The sequence below is a fragment of the Corapipo altera genome, unplaced genomic scaffold (assembly GCF_003945725.1).
Source record: "Corapipo altera isolate COAL_440 unplaced genomic scaffold, ASM394572v1 112, whole genome shotgun sequence".
NCBI classification, from domain to species: Eukaryota; Metazoa; Chordata; class Aves; order Passeriformes; family Pipridae; genus Corapipo; species Corapipo altera.
Genome location: NW_020884899.1, coordinates 10,593,866 through 10,610,241, shown reverse-complemented (window position 1 = coordinate 10,610,241; position 16,376 = coordinate 10,593,866). Strand labels below are relative to the sequence as shown.

The following is a 16,376-nucleotide window of genomic DNA, read 5'->3' as shown; positions in this document are numbered from 1 at the left end:
CAGGTGGAGGAAAACAGATACGTTTTAAACAGGCAGGAGGCAGTAGCTTGTGTGATGTATACAAATATTAAATAAACTATATCATTTACATACAGACATGGTAGGTGAAAGATGGAACAAAATGCCTGGGTCGTCTACCACAGGCTACAAGGGAGACTCAGTGTGGGACTAAATAATGAATAAAATATCATTGCAACGATAATGTTATATTGTAAATAATTCCATTTGTTTACCCTACTGTGGCATTGAAGTTCATCTCCCTTGGAGACTTCTTTGACTTTTGATGCTGTTTTGCTTTGCATATGCTTGATTTCCACCCCCCCCTACTTTCCACAGAACCTTCATAAAGGTTCAGGAACCGACAGGACTAAGTGAATAATTCACAGCAAATAATTTCTTGGCTGAATTTAGCGTCTTCATTTCTGTAAAACAGCCCTACACCACATTATGTATGTTTTGCACTAATTTATTGTTAAATCAGTTTTAAGCATGAATTCCCCTCAAGCCACCATCCTTCTATTTTTACGAATAGAATATAAACTGTAGCCTGGAAACAGCTGGTTTTAGAAATTAGTTTATTTGTGACTGGAGAAATGTGTATTAGTTTTTTTTTCCTCAATAGCTACAGTATTGCTACTGGTATAAATATGTCCAGATATAACGTTAGGCAATGTGAATCTCATTTTTAAGGTAATTTTTTAAATTCATTTAAACTATTGAAGTTTGATCTCTCAAATGCTTTAGAAAGGGAACACAAGGCAGTCACAAGAGATCTTCTGGTTTTTTCACTCGAGAAATCATATGAAGGGATATATTTTAGGGAAGAAACAGTACAGTTACTATTAATACTTTTTACTTCACTTTTACCTTGGAGAGTAGTATTTTTGGAGGTGACTGCTACATAAAAATACTAAGTTATTCTTTCAGTGGATGAAGGGTGTGAGTGTGTATATTGTAAATGTAGATCCAGATTAATATTTACTCCTGAATATTAATCCAAAGATTGGAGTTCAGTGTATGTAGTGGATTCTCCAGTGATGTAATGTATTTGATTGGGAAGTATCTCAGGACTCCCTTTTAACTCACTATATGTATCTCTGCATGTGCCTGTATGTGTCTGAAAAATGCAAAGTCAAGCCACGCTACCTGACCCACTGCCAGACAGTGCCACTGGTCAAACAGCAGCTGCCCCATCCAACTGTCCGGCAATGGGGGCCAGACAATTACTGGGGGTAATGACACCTGTAATAAGCTCCATGAGATCCATGGATGGCAAGTGCTAAAGTAACGGTGTTGCAGTATAAAATTCAGAACCTTTATCTCTGCATGGAGACTTGTGGTATTCTTTGGCATGCATTTGATTAAGTAATTCTGTCATGGCTAAAACAGAGATCTGAGGTTTCTTTTTATTTTTTTTTGTGTTGTTTGTTTGTTTGTTTATTTGTTTATTTGTTTATTTTTTCAGGTGCCATTAGAAGATGCATCTCCTGCCTGAGAAAGCAAAGAGTTTCCTAAAATCATAAAAAAGAAGGATGCTGCAATGAAGGATGATGACAAGACAAATCAAAATACTTTTTTGGGCAGAGACAAAAGTTTGTGAGCTGTTTGCGTTGGTTCTCACCTGGAAGTTTTGTGTTTGGAAGTTTTGAAGGTTTGGGGGAGAACTGAAGTACGTCAGTGAAGGTGGGTTTGGTTTCCTCATGGGAATTTTGGACTGAATACTTGCTATGACCTGAGGCATTCTCAGACACCTGATGGGGCTTTGAGCAACCTGATGAAGCGAGTGGCATCCCTGCCCATGGCAGGGGCTTGGAATGACATGATCTTTAAGGTCTCTTCCAACCCAAAGCATTCTGTGATTCTATGACTCTATGAAGCAGTGTACTGACCGCAGCTCAGATATGAGGTCTTTGGAATTCCTGGCTCTGGAGCCCTTTCCATTGCACTGCAGGGGCATTTTGTTTCCAAACCCGTAATGATGAGACTTGTGTAAAGAACTGCTAATTTGCTCTGCTTTGAGTACACAAGCTGAAGTCTCCACATGCAGGGAGACCTCAATATCAATGTCAAGATGAGAAGGTAGGAGTAGTTTTTTGTTAATGTTTCATTCTTGTATGAAACTTTTTGAGTAACAATTAAATGAGAGCTCCGGGATGAGCTGAATAATGGTGAAACAAAAGTCCCCTCAGCGTGCTCCCTGCTTCCCTGTTGTCTCAGAGCAGTGTCTGCTGTAGCTGCTGGGTAGTGTGGCAGGGAAATCTCCTCCTCATTTCCATTTCAAACTCTGCCTCTTCTGAGACGAGTATAATCAGTCCCTCACTGCAGTTGTGCACTGCAGCATCTTCGCTCCCGCTCCCTCTCCCGGGGCTTGCTCCTGTGCTTGCCCAGCTGTTTGTGGCACTCTGCTTCCCAGCTGACTGCGAGGCACTGGAGCTCCGACAGCTCTGTGGGAGCACTCCAGCACGCTCTTATTCAGAGGCACTTATGTGGCTTTTCTGCTCAGACATCTGTGTTTAAGGAATGGAAATTAATATCCCTTGCATATAGATCTCTTTCAGCGTGTCTCTTTGTGAGGAGGGGTTTGCAGAGAAGTGTTTGTGCATCGATGCTCTGGGTACAGACACACATCGCTATGCCCTTTCTGTGCAAGTCGAGGGTGTTCCCAAAGCTCAGGGTGTTAATCACACCAACAGCAAGCTCTTCAACCCAACTGAGCATCCTGCCTGTCTTTGGCAAGTATTTTTGCTAAACACAGGGAGGAATCTGTACTGGAGTTGGAACTAACCCACATCTCTCACATCCTGCTTGGTACCCGAACCGCAAGCCCGCAACTGTGGCTTTATCCAATCGACATGTGAACTTGGAAGATTTTCTAGCAAACTCCTCCCTCCAAAACCAGGCAAGAAGACATCAGGAAGAAAACTGCTGGGGCCTCGAAGTCAGAGACACCATAATTTAACACCAGAAGGATGCAGGGCTTGAGATTTGACCTATATTTTTGCCAAGAGTTGTATTCCTCACAGAGATGTGGTGGGTGGGAGCAGATTGGTCTGACAGACTGCACGTTCAGTGCTGTTTTGTAGGTCTGGTTCCTCCTCCCATCCTCACCCAACCCCCAGGAAAGAGAGAGAATGGAAGGAACTCAACATAAGAAGTGCAAAAAGGGTACACCTCAATCACATAATCAATAGGGTGTTTGACAGCTTTATTCATCTTTTATCACCCATGATTTAAGGATAACAAAATGTCTGAGGCAGCCATTGCCAAACAGCCCCAGGTTTGCATCACAGAAGCCCGTTAAGCAGGAAGAGCTGTTACTCCTGTAATAAATATGTGACACAGGAGAGCAGGTAAGAGATTGGGGCCAGGGAAGGTGGTTTAGTCAAATGTGTCAGGTCACACTGACAAAAGGTTAACACCCTGTCACGTGGCACATGCCCGTAGTCACCAAATTTCACAACTATCAACACCCCCAGCAAGGCTCCCTCTCCCATGAGGTACAGTAACCATAGATGCCCTAATGATCTTACATATGAAGGAATATGTAAAGCAGCTTAAGTCTCATTCTCTATTACAAGCTTGATCTCCTAGAATTAGACAAACTTTAATCGCCGTCTCACTGCTGTGGTTTGCGAGCTCACACATGAATTTCTTCCTTGCCAGGGATTAATTTTGCTGTTTGGTGACATCCCATTGAAGGAGTGGACAAGAAGAGCAAGAAATATATCTGTGCACAGGCGGTGCTTCTCCTTCCTGAGCACTGCCCAGTAGGCCAGTCCCTATCGACGGAGCTGGGTCAGGCCAGAGCTTCCCAGAGAAACCCTCAACATCCACCTGTGAACAGCAAGGGAAGTTGGATCTATTGTGGCTACAAGCTGTCACTCAAAAGTATTTCTGCCTTTAAAGTCCATTTCCAAGCAGCAAGAGCAGACACCTTCCTGCACAGGGGAGACAGCAGCCAGGAAAGAAACCTCTTGTGGGACAACCAGGCAGAATCCCAAGGAAAAGAAGTCAGCATGGGAAGGAAGGGCGATGCCACATCCCACTGGGCCCAGAATGCCTCTTGGTGTCTACACTGGATCTGAGCGACCAACCTCCGCTGCCCAACCGCATGTGAATCTTCCCAGCTGCTGCCTGTTGCCTGCTCACGGCTGGAGAGGGATGGTGCTGGGCGAGGGCTCGGGGGTCCTACGCCCCACGGGCAGCTTTTGGCTGCAGCCCTCTTTGCCACGGAGCCGGGAGTGATGGCCAGCGCAGCCCCGCTACCACCCCCCCTGCGCTGGGAGGACTTTCTTCAGCCGTCTCCCGAAGGAAGGAAGGGCAGAAGGAAGAGCCGGCAGCCGGGAGCGGTGAGAGGAGCCACGAGAGAGGTGCTGCCGGGGGTCGGTGGGGTTTGGGGAGAGCGCGGGCAGGCAGCGGGTTGGGAGCCCCGTCCCCGAGCACGGAGCGAGCGGAGGAGGAAGGAGGCAGACAGAGGGAGTTCGGGACCGGCGCTGCTGCCCGGGGGGGGCCGGAGCTACCGGAGGGGGGGTTCCCGGCGGGCACCGCCCCCTACCCGCGGGCCGGGCGGGGCGGGGGGGCTCCCGCTCCCCGCGATTGGGGGGATGCGGTAGCGAGGGGGCTGCAGGGGACCCGGGCTGCAGGGGACCGGCGCCGCCACCGCGGGCCCGGAGCCGCCTCCGCCCGCGCAGGCTCCGCGCCAGCAGCGCGGCGCAGCCAGCCAGGGAGCGGGGCGCGCAGCCCGCCCGCCGCCTCGGGAGCAGCAGCAGGAGGAGGAGGAGGAGGAGGATGAGCGGGGCGCTGCGGGGAGCGGCGCCGGCTGCAGGTAGGAGGAGGCGGCGGGATCCGCGGGGGGAGCCGCCCGCCCGCCGCCACCGCCGTGCGCGGAGCGGGTCCCGGCAGCGCCCCGCGGAGCCGAGCGGAGTTGGGCGCAAAGTTTGTCCGCCGGGAGGGAGGCGCTGGCGCGGCGGAGCCGGCGAGGAGGCGGGGAGGGATGCCCGGGCAGCGCGGGGCCGCCTCGCTGCCGGCCGGGACGGGCGGGCGGGGATGCGAGCGGCAGGAACCGCGGTGCGGGGCCGTGCGGGAGGATTTAACACTTCCAGAGCCGCGCACAGCCAACTTAGAGCCGTACTGAGCATCTCCGTGCTGCGAATGAACGTGAGACACCGCTTCCTTTCTTATTTCTGTGTGTGTGTGACTCGATCAGGGTTTTCTCGCCATCCACCTCTGCTTGCCAGCCGGGAAGGAGCAACTTGAACCAGCTGTCCCTTCTTGGTTTAATATTTGCAGCCCGAATAAATATTTTGTTGCCCTTCTGCCTTTTTCTCAACGCCTTCTTGTAGTGGAGATGATTAATCAGTGAGGTTAGTGGCCAATTAGGCATAACCTTGTAGGAAAATAATTATGCCAGGATATATGGGTTTGACTACTGATGTGTTACAGAATACACCCAGATCTTGGTAGCTGTTCCCTCATGTGTGCAAATTCAGGGTGTTCTCGATTTTGAGTGAAAAATCAAAGTGTAATGACAAATACGTTTTTACTTCCAGAGGAAGACTACTATTTTCCTTGCCAGTGAAATGTATAGGAGCTTTAAAGTAAAATGTGTGTGTGTGTGTAGATATAGAGAGGAGCTCTTTTTTTCCTGGTCAGTCACTAAATGTTTTTCTCCCTTTTTAAATATGGTCTTTCCAGTGCTGCTGGTTGCTTTGACTGTTTGGTTTGCAGACATGAATTTCTTTTTGGTGCCCTCAGAGTCTCGTGAGAAGAAGTGCACTGCTGTGCCTTGTGAGGCTGGTCGTTTTAACTGATCTTGTTAAATAATGCTATTATTAAATGATGGCAAATGGAAGCAAATGTGTTTTTCATTGCCCACAAGTTGTGTTTCTGAGCTAAATTTCTTTTTATGGCTGAAGAGGCTCTTGTACTGCAGTATTACAATACAGCCATATTAAAAAGGTCCTTGGAGCAAATAACCCTCTAATGCTGCAGCTACGTTTTCAGTAGACTTCAGTAGTTCTTTGGGAAGTAATTGTGTTGGATTTAAGGAATGTGGGCTGAATTGATTGTGCTTTTTTAATTGTGATGTTAAACTGCTTGTAGATATTTATGTCGGTGATAAATCTAACCCCAAAATCTAAAGAAGCAAAGCTCCAAACCCAAGGCTTTATTTTTAATGCAATCATTTGTCTTCCCCCCCCCCCCAACAGGTTCTTCTGGTATTTTTTCTTTTTTTTTCTTCCTTCCTTCTTCCTTTAATTGACAGGGAGGTCTCCAGCTAGAATATCTTTTCTTAACCAAGTAGAGTGCAGTAGTACCTGATACCATCATTCTCTTCTATGTATGGTTTACTCTCTCTCTGATACTGCAACGAATGAAGGCAAGGAAAACTAGAGATAAAAGGGAAGGAAGATTCCTGAGGCCGATGATATTGGCAAATTGAGAGATTAAGGTTTATTCTGAGGAACCTCACCAGGTCTTACATGGTTTCTTTGGGATGTAATGCTGAAAGTGTAGGTCAGCACATCTCCTTCAGTGATCCCGGTGAGTACTTGGGAGGTGTGAAAAGCAGACATGGAACTAAGCTGCTTACCTCCTAATGTCAATATTTGGTGCTAAAAGTTTAATTTTGAGCCAAAGACAAGCAGGTTCTTCTTCTCTCTAACTGCAGCTCTTAATTACTGGTTTTTGTTTGCTCTAGTCAACAAACACATAGCTCTTAAAATTGAATTAAATGTATAAACTGCTTGAACCAGAGCCGGGAGAGAGAATAATTGTGTTTGTTTTAAATAATAAATAAAAAATTAGGCTATCGCTCCAATGACTGGCTGATTACAGTCTTGGCCTGATCACTCAAGCAGTGCTCCAAGCAACTCTCCAAGCAAGCTCTCTGTTTCCAGCACCCTTTTCCTGGATTGGAGGCTGGAAGTGCTCGGGGTGACGAGTGGGCTGACGCCTGTTTGACTGACAGACACCTATTGCAGAGTGGCACCCAGTGCTCTGTGATCCTGCCCCTGTAATGATTTCCTCCAGAAAGCTGACAGAGAATTAAAATGTTTACAGCCAGGTCTTGGAAGGGTTCTTTAAGATGCAGAGAGAAGGGTAGGGAAATCCACCCATTTTTAGATCTCCCTAATCCCAAGCTTCTGTTCCTGTACTCATGCTAGTTTTTTACTGATTCAGAAAACATTTCCACTCCACACAGAGTAGTCTTACAAAGAAATTAAAGTGGGGAGGAAGGAGTGGCTGAAGGAGACATCCTACTCCAGTCTCTTTTTCAGGTTGTTCATGAAACTGAGGCCATTGATGAACAGTTGTGTGCTTTGAAATTAGATTTCAGTGAGAGGACTAAGCTTTCCATCCTGTGCTTGCTCTAAGTGCCAGGTTATCTGGAACACTACTTATTGTAAAGATGCAACATCAGTGTTCTCCTGGTCAAGCCCATTTCTCCATTGGAGCAAAACCCATGGGAATCATTTCCCATGTAGATGTCAGGTACTGTGTGCAAAAGGAGCTGAGCTGGAGTCAAGACTGGTACCCAGAATGGCAGTACATGAGCAGCAGGGAATGTGAGTCAATCGCTTCTGAAGTTCAGCTCTCCCCTTACTGAACTTGTGTGTGTGCTGCAGATCAGGAACATGGTTTGTGCTTCTCTAACCATCTGACTCTGACATAAAATCCCTTTGCAGATCCATCTGTGCTCATCAGATGAGCCAAAGTCATGCTTGTGCCTGGTATTCACGGTCTGGTACCAGCCTTTAATTTTACCACTCAATTCCATACCCAAGCACTAGGAGTGTTTGCTGTTGAAGTAGGATGCTGTTGGAGGTCTTCCGTCACCCTATTTCACACTTTGTGTAGGGAAGTAAGCATGATGTTGCAGCCAACCCAGCCTGTAGCTGGCAGATAGGGATGCTTTCACAGTGACACCTCTCTACGAGGGGCAAAGGAGGAGGGTTCTGATACTGAGAAAGTACCAAAATGGATATATTCCCTGTGCTCCCCATTTATCTGCCTATAACTCCTCTCTTGGATTTAAAGGATGTCTTTCTGCTATCAGAACTCTAAAGAAGGAAGCAAGTGGCATGTTCGTGATTTTATGCTTTACCAGAGATGCAAAAGCAGGCTGGAGGTGAAAACAAGCTGATATTAACTGCTGCTAAGAGCTCTTGGAAGAGGGAATGAGAAGTATTCTTTTGAGTAACCTGAATAGCAGGTGGAAATGACCCTATACACAGTGTCTATAAAACAGCATGTTGGATAAAATGGTCCTATTACAGGAAGTGCAGAGGGCAAAAATCCTAAGCAGTCTTGACAATCGTTTTGGGATTGTTCTGCAAGAAAATCAAAGGCTTGTCAGTTTTTGCTTTTATGCACATAAATCACCTTTGCTCCTCCTGTTTCAAAAAATGCACTGGGTCAGGACTTTTCAGTTTGCCTCCACAATATTGTGAGTACTTACAGTAGAATACACCTAACAAACAACAGGAGATTCCTATTTCACAACACTTCCATTTTTCATCAGTATGCCAAGTTAAAAAACCTCCAACTTCCCTTTAAAATAGCATGAAGACTGTGCAAGCCAGTTAAAAGGGAGGAGAATACATTCCGATATTCCTCTTTTATATCCACAGATTGATACATTCAACAGCCAACTCCTTTGATTCTTCCAACATTTAAACATGAGTGACTTAGTGGAAAAACACTATGTGAATATTTACTCCTGTTTTAATGAAGCAGGGTTCTATTGAAGTCAAAGCAACTGCAGCTGTTTCCTTAGGCTGAGGATATGGCCCAGCAAAGACTTTTCTAATTGGCAGGAGGCTGGTTCGGTACCATTCCTTGCAGGGCAGTATTTTAGAGAAAAAAATAAATCTGCCTAACATCAGAGGGATTTCTCATTTGGAAAGTTAAATGCTCCTCAGTGAGAGGTGAAGGTATTACTCCAGCTCGGAGAGTGTTTTGCCTGACTAATATATCCAAAATGTATGTTGGGATTGCCCAGCACTGATAATTCACGCACCTCTGGAGTGGAATACAGCAGCCATTCCGGGATGGAAACATTATGCAGGAGGGGTTTAGGGAAGAGAAATGAAGAAAAATTAATCCAATTGAAACTGCAAGGGGGATTTAGCAAGCAGAATGCAATTATCCGAGTTGGATATTGGCCAGGACATGTTAGTTAACATTTTTACTCTTGCAGGAATTATCATGGGATCTTTAATGACGATGAATGGTCAGGGCTGTATTTTACATCTCATTTGAAAGCCTGAGCTTTCATTTCTTCATGAGGAGGAAGCGAATGGTTTCCCTTCCTTCAGGATGAGTTGCTTTAGTCAATCTGCTTTCCTCCCACAGGCTCAAGGCTCTCCAGGAACACCTGCCTTGCAATTCCACATGTCCAAGGGTTTTCTTCACCCTGAGCTGCTGAGTTGAAAGGAAATCCAGATACTCAGCATTGCACATCAAAGCCCAGTTCCAATTTACATGGGCTTCATATGGAGAAATTCCCCTATAGTTTGAGCTGGCCATGGCATAGAATCACAGAATGGTTTGGGTTGGAAGGGGGCTTAAAGATCACCTGGTTCCAGTCCCACTGCTGTGGGCATATTTACCTCCTTCCCTAAGCAGTAGTGTGCTGGTTTTCTCCCCTGTTTTATGAGGACTAATGGATGAAAGCATTATCTGTCAGCAGTAAACAGATGATAAAACTTACTGGAACTGGTGTTTCTGAAGAAAGGAGTTGATGCATAAAATACTTTCTTCTCTATATTCCCAATTTTCCTTGTAGCAATCTGAACTTGAATCTTTTCTGAAACAAACTAACAAATGAGCATTTCTTCACTGTAAAAAGTCATTGTCTCGTTACAAATGTGTTTTTATATCAGTACTTCTGGTATTCAGGCAAGGAAAGCTGTGGGATGGCAGTGTGCTCCTCCAGGGGAAAAGAGGCTTCAGGTTCTTTTGGAGGTTTAGGGATGGTCTGTTTGTTGTGGTTCAGTCAAATATGGTTGTGGGAACTTGGAGGATTGCTCTGTGTCTGCTGAGTTACTTTTTAATCTTTTTATCAAAGTGCTTGCAGACTGTCTTAGAGGTCATGAAGCAGTAGCAGATGCTGGGAGATAAAATTAGATATACATCCAGACTTCACTCTTTATTAACAAAAAGGACGATGTAGTAGTAGATACTTTATTTTTCTTTCCTACTGGAAGACCTGTCCTGAGATTTTGGTTTCCTGCAAGCTCAAACATAAGTAGACTGTACTTCTAACCCACATACGCCACTGATACTCATGTGCAACACAGATAATTAAAAGATAACAGGGTTAATACTCTCCTTGTAGCAAAGATATTTGCTATTTATATAGGAATTTTCCCCAAAACTCTCATTGTAACATCAGTGCCATTAATTTAAAATACCGTTTCAAAATCACTCAAAATACACATAATGTATAAAGTGATACATTTTGTATCCAGGGACTTTCTTTCTATGTTTTCATGTATTTGTGGACAGTTTGGATTGTTGTGTGGTTTCTGGGAGGATGGGTAAAGCCAATATCTACATCCATGTGTCCTGAATTTCTGGTTAAAAGTAAAGAACTGACCAGTCCAACCTGTTACACAGCGTGATGGTGCTGTTTGTATAAAATTTGTGGGGTGTCACAGGGGCAGCTGTGAGTGCTGGGTAGAGTCTCATCGTTCTGTTACTGTCAGATTTACCTCAACAGACAGGTGGGTTTTAACTATGCTCATCTCCTCTTAGCGTGTGAATCAAAATCCCAACTCTGAGCTTTCTAAGGTGTTCAGAATATGTGGAATATAATGTTAAGGGTCAAAAGGAATCATCATTGCCATCCAAAAGCCTCAGAGGAAACCACTCTTCCTCATCTTTGTAAAATAACAATGGTTTTGGTCCAAGGCTTCTTAGATGTGTAAGGCTGGATTTTGTCCCTCATAAATAAAGTGAATGGGCTTAGGGACTTCCCATGTAAATAAAGTGCCCATTCCATCTGCCTCTGTGTGGTTTGACCCACAAAATAACAACAAATGCTTCCACTGCTTGAAAGAATTTGGTGAATATATTATGCTGGCCAGGTGTAAAGCTGTGATCTGTGACATTTCATGCCTCATGTGGGCATTGTGCTGTCATGTGGCACAGTGGGCTGCATTAATAGAGTCTTTGGGGATAGAGAGAGAATATGGACAGAAGCTGTTGTTAGGCAAAATAAATTATAGAGTAGCTCATCCAGTGTGAGAAGGATTGAGAGTGATGTAGTTTCAAACATCATTTTTTCAGTAATTGTGCTGTTTGAGTTGTGACCTACTTTAATAACATTCTATCTTTTTTAATATTTCTTTATTCATTACATTTTATACACACTCAGGTGGTTTACTGCAAACTGTGGAAATTACAACGAAGGTCAAGTGCTCTTTGTGAGGATAACTTATTACTGAAAATATTAACTGTTGTCATTACTGTTTTCCAACATGAAATTTTATTTGTCTGGTGAATGAAGAGATGATGTTGGGCTTGTGTTAAAGTGTGTGATTACTGTCAATAGACCAAAGTCCCTCCAGTCATAGGTCTGAGATGTACATGATCACTGAACAAGTCTCACTTTCAATTGATTTATTTTTCCCTGCACTGCTAAGCTGGTACAGGCCCTTATCAGAAACATCTTTCAGATTAGGACTGGTTTGTATAGATTTAACATTTAAATGCCTTCAGTAAGCTGAAGCTAAACTGAGAATTGCAAGTTTGGTATTGGAATAACCATGCTTACACTTGGCTTTGCAGCCTTTCAAATGAGCTTAAATTCATGCTTTAAATTATATTAGTTCAGTATTTTTCATGTGGAAAAGGCTTTGGTCCACAGGAGGTCTGTGCAGAGTTGGAGCAGAGCCTTAGTTAGGGTTGAGAGCAGGCTCTCTGTGGCTCATGATGGTGTCAGTTAAATCACAAGTGCTCCACAGTGGTTTTCCATACAAACAAATTTCCAACAGTGGCCCTGTGGTTGGTGGACATGTAATTGTGAATTGTGAGAGTTTGGAAAAGTTTGTCCTGGGATCAGGACATCACCTTCTCAAATCATAATTCTGCTTTGGTAGAGCATGTTTAGGACTTGGCTTAAAGCTGTGGAAATCCATACTGTTGGGGAAAAAAAGGAAAGCCTTGCAGCATCCCTGCTATCTTTACAAAGCCTAACAGGCATGTTGGATACTAATGCATAATTTTTTACACATTATTGAAATAGAATAATTTTAGGTAAAGGTCAGCTGTTCATAGTGTCTAACATGTTTCAGTTTTTATTATGCATATTTGAGGTTCCTTGAGGAATCAAGTCTAGAAAGTGTAGAAAGAAAACAGAAGGGTTGCAGTGAATATTCACCCCTTTGGCGGTTGCAGCAGGTCAGGGGTTGAAGCATTTCCAGCTTTCTCATTGTGTTACCAAAATTCTCCCTTGCTGTTTGATGTGGTGGACCTAAAGGTTTCCTGATCCAAAGCCAGAGAGATCTCAATTTAGGAGTCATGGGTATCTAATTTTGCTTCTGAACTACATAATTTGAATTCTGTATGGTCGTGTCTTCCAAGTATAATCTGGAAGAAAACTGGATTAATTAGGTAAGTGTCCTGCTTTTAAAGGTTCTGGACTCCTCTGCTTAGGTTTGGATTAGACAAGTAGGTTAGGAAGGCAAGAACTGTTTTATAGATACAAAAATGAGAGATTTTTAGCTGTCTGTTTGCTGAGTGTCATAGAGCTACATTAGACAAAGCTTTCATGTCACCCCAGCATAGGAATAGAGGAACAGGAGAAGGTTAGCTCAGAAAAGAAAGCACTTCTGCTAAAGACTTTGTGAAACCACATGGAGAACTGAATAAGGAATTGTCTTTTCCATTTAATTAAGTGAAGGGTGTCATACAAAACAAGCAGGCAGCAGGCACAACAAGAGCTTCACACAGGTTGTGTTCTACAGGTGCCTTGGGATGCTGAGGGTCCTAAAAGCTAACACAGAGCAAACAGTCTTTTGGAAAAGTTTGTGGTGGAACTGAGGACCCAGATAAGGGGTGGTGCTGCTTCTGGTGCAGACACGCCAGGCTCACAAATGTCTGGAGGCTGGAAATGTGTTGTGGTGAGTTATCACAATATGTGTCTGCTCTCGGGGACTGCCAAGGAGTCAAGGTTACTGCACACAGGGCCAGCTGGCCCTTTGCTGAGCCAGAAGGGCTTTCTTACACGGAGGTAAGAACTCAGCCAAAAGCCAGTGTAGTTCAGCATCTCCTCTCCCCTGCTGTCATCTGGGTTTCTCTTGAATTAAAGCTATTTGAGGATGGGAGATGGTAAAAGTTGTTTCTAAGAGACAGGCAGCAGTGCTGGAGAAAAGATGTTTTGTTCTGGCAAGGCACCCAGTGTGCAAAGGTGTAGAAAACTGAAGTAATCCGTTGTGCAGATGATTTTGCTGTATTTTTAACCAGTGACTTTGGCTTAAGCCTGTTATTTCACTTGGAGATCCGTGCTCTGCCCTTGGTTTTTGACAGTGTAATTATCTGCCTGCTGGAGCTGCTTGTTCTTCTTCAATAGTTATGTTGGATATATCTGTACCTGGCTCCACAGCTGTACAAAGCTTGCAAAGGGACCCAGCAGAATTTTAAATGCATGTATTAAAAAAAATGGTTTAGAAACCATTACACTGCATGTAGGTCATGTTTAAAACTTTGTTCCAAGCTCATGGCATGAAAACTCCATTTTTATTGGAAGTGGAGAATCTTGGGTAATTGCTTGACTTGAGGAATTAGGGCTCAAGAAGAATGCTAAATATCATGAGACTTGTGATAAAATCTTAAGCACTGTCTAAGCCACTGAAGGGCTGTCAGATTGTAATTAGGTTTGATCATTATCAGTTTGAGCCAGATTTGCACACAGGTTACTGAGACATGGAATGCCAGTGCACTGTTACCAATTCCTCCAGCAACTCAGTCCCCAGTGGAACCCTTCCTTCATGATGGTGATATGGTCTGATCAGGCATTTTTCTTCTTTCCTTTGTATTTATTTCTCTATCCTTTAGAGGTTTATACGAGCTCAAGTTATCTAGTCCCTAGTCACAGGAGACCATGTGGAGGAATGATCTTGGCTGAACATCACTGGTGGTCCTGTGGTTTATGGTTTGCCCAATTGTTTCTAATTCTGGAGATCAAGGAACTACTTTTGATTCTAAATGGTTGTCTTTGAAACAGGTTGTTTTTCTGTGGAAATGCTTGGTTTTTTTCTGTAACTTTCTGTATACAATTTTTGAAGGAATAAAATAATAATCTGACAGTAAGAGTGTCACCTTATGCAGGGTCTTGGGGTACAATGACACTTGTTAGTGGGAGGACCCAAAGTAAGTTTATTAATAATTCTGATTATTAGAGACTGTTGCCTTCAGATTATCACTTCAAGTGCAAATACACAATGGAGATCACAGACGGCAACATTTAAAAAGCCAAGTTCAGATGCTGTAATTGCACAATAGAGCCACTTGGAATTATTTAATAAAATTTAAAAAATTTAATAATTAGAGGTTCCTCACTCTAATTTCATTAATAATGTATTTTGCAGTTGGCTGGAGACATTTGGCTGGCGGCTTTTCTTCCAGTGTGTTGTGGAACAAACCAGTAACCAACTAAGATTTCCTTATTGGAGCTATGTTGTATGTCCTGGCTGCTGAGAATTTCACATTGGCAAGGAAATCATAGAGCCCAGAAGTGCAAACTAGGGAATGGAATAGCGTTTTTTACCTGTCAGCAGGTGTTAACAGATTGGAACAGAGATGGCAGCAGTTGTGCTTTTCGAAGGAAAATGCCATGTCCAGTGAAGCTAGTTAATGTGATGTGTATCCTGATTTATTTTCCCCCTTTATTGAAGAAGCAGAATGGACACACTCTCACTGGCTTGACAGACTTTCCCAAGAGCAGTTTATGCAGCACCAACCTCTTCTGCCAGTGAGATTTCTCTTCCTACCTCTACCTCTTAGTTGCAAACATCATATTTTACCTTGCAAATGTCGTGTGCTGGCTCTGTGGTTCTGTTCACCTTTGTGTCTCCTGCAGCTCCCACACCTGATTGGGCTCCCAGCTCTGCAGTTGCTTGGATAACTCACTTTCTGCCTCATTTACTCCCCAATGGCTGCTGAACAGCATTCCCTGAATTCAGGTCCAGCCCAACTTCATGACTGGCTGCTGAGGATGCTGCAGTAGCACTGTGTTCAGTGACTTCTCTTTAAAGATGTTATAGCTGTGAGTCTCTGGAATTGTAAAGCTGAATTTCACTGGCTTCACTGGAAGGAGGGAATGAGCACTGGGGAGAAAATACACCACTGAGGGTAATGTGAGGAATTCCAGATAAGTGATTCAGCAGAGTGGAGCTGATGCCAGGGGTGGTAAGTGTTGGGATATCACTCTGTGCTTTACTGAAGTAAAGCAGAAAGTTATGGTTACCTGACCCATCCTGAACATCTCTTACCAGACAACTCCATGTGTTGAGTCACTTGTGTTGTTGGTACTTTGCACTTGAAGAAGTGTATGCTTGCATTTTGGAGAGGTTTACATTTTTTTCATTGAGCTTAAGACCTCCTCTAGAGACCTAAAACAACTTGAGACCACTGTCTGAGTTCTGACCTCTTTTCAGCATGATGCTCTCAGTAACATGGAACATGAGTCAGGGCTGTGAGCTGTTCCCCAGCAGTTGTTTTTCTCTGTGCAGTATTGTGTATTCAGTCCTTAGTGGCTCAGAAGGGAGAGTCTTTAACTGATTCCCTTCTCACAGGTACATCTGCACCTTTGTGGGTCCTCACTGATTTGGTGATCACTGGCTTCAAGCCTGTGGGGAGATAAGCAAGTGTGTGTGTGTGTGATTTTTTTCATTTCTTTTGTTGATGTTCTGCTCAGTCAGAGCTGAGTCTTTTTCACTGGAGGCTTGTATGGGCAGATTGTGGCTTTTTTCCCCATGTTTTTATTTCTAATATCTTTCTTCCATCCTATTTAAGGCCCTTTTTAAAACCCTGGATGTGTAGTTCCTGACACTTTTGCAGTTCAGGGACAGCACTGTGACTGCCTGCCTTGTGCCCTGTCTTAACCAAAAAACCCTTTTCATGTGCATATCTTACCTATTTTTTTAATCAATTTTCCCACCTAACTAAAAGTTCTTGGTTTGGTTTCAGAATCCCAGTGTCTTAAGCATTGGAAAATAGCTGGTATTTTTACCTGAAACATCCTATAAATACCATGCTAACAACAAAGGAGCAAAATGCTACCTAAACTCAAGTAATACTGACTTAATTCCTAAGCTAATTGGGATAGCTAATAGAGTAAAATTGGGGCTGAGATGTGGCATTCATGT

At 43.9% G+C, this 16,376-nt stretch overlaps 1 protein-coding gene across 11 annotated transcripts in view; it reads left to right on the top strand.

Moving 5' to 3' along the window:
- Positions 1–4,226: 4,226 nt before the first annotated feature.
- Positions 4,227–16,376, top strand: part of DAB1 (DAB1, reelin adaptor protein) — a 434,644-nt gene continuing 422,494 nt past the window's right edge. For 9 of the 11 annotated variants that reach the window (XR_003528595.1, XM_027648964.1, XM_027648971.1 and 6 more), the window contains exon 1: positions 4,756–4,825. The gene's annotated coding sequence lies outside the window, so the exon portion shown is untranslated. Of the gene's footprint in view, positions 4,371–4,755; positions 4,826–5,060; positions 5,158–16,376 lie in introns of those variants that run through there. The other 2 variants (XM_027648959.1, XM_027648960.1) reach the window with 2 other exon arrangements.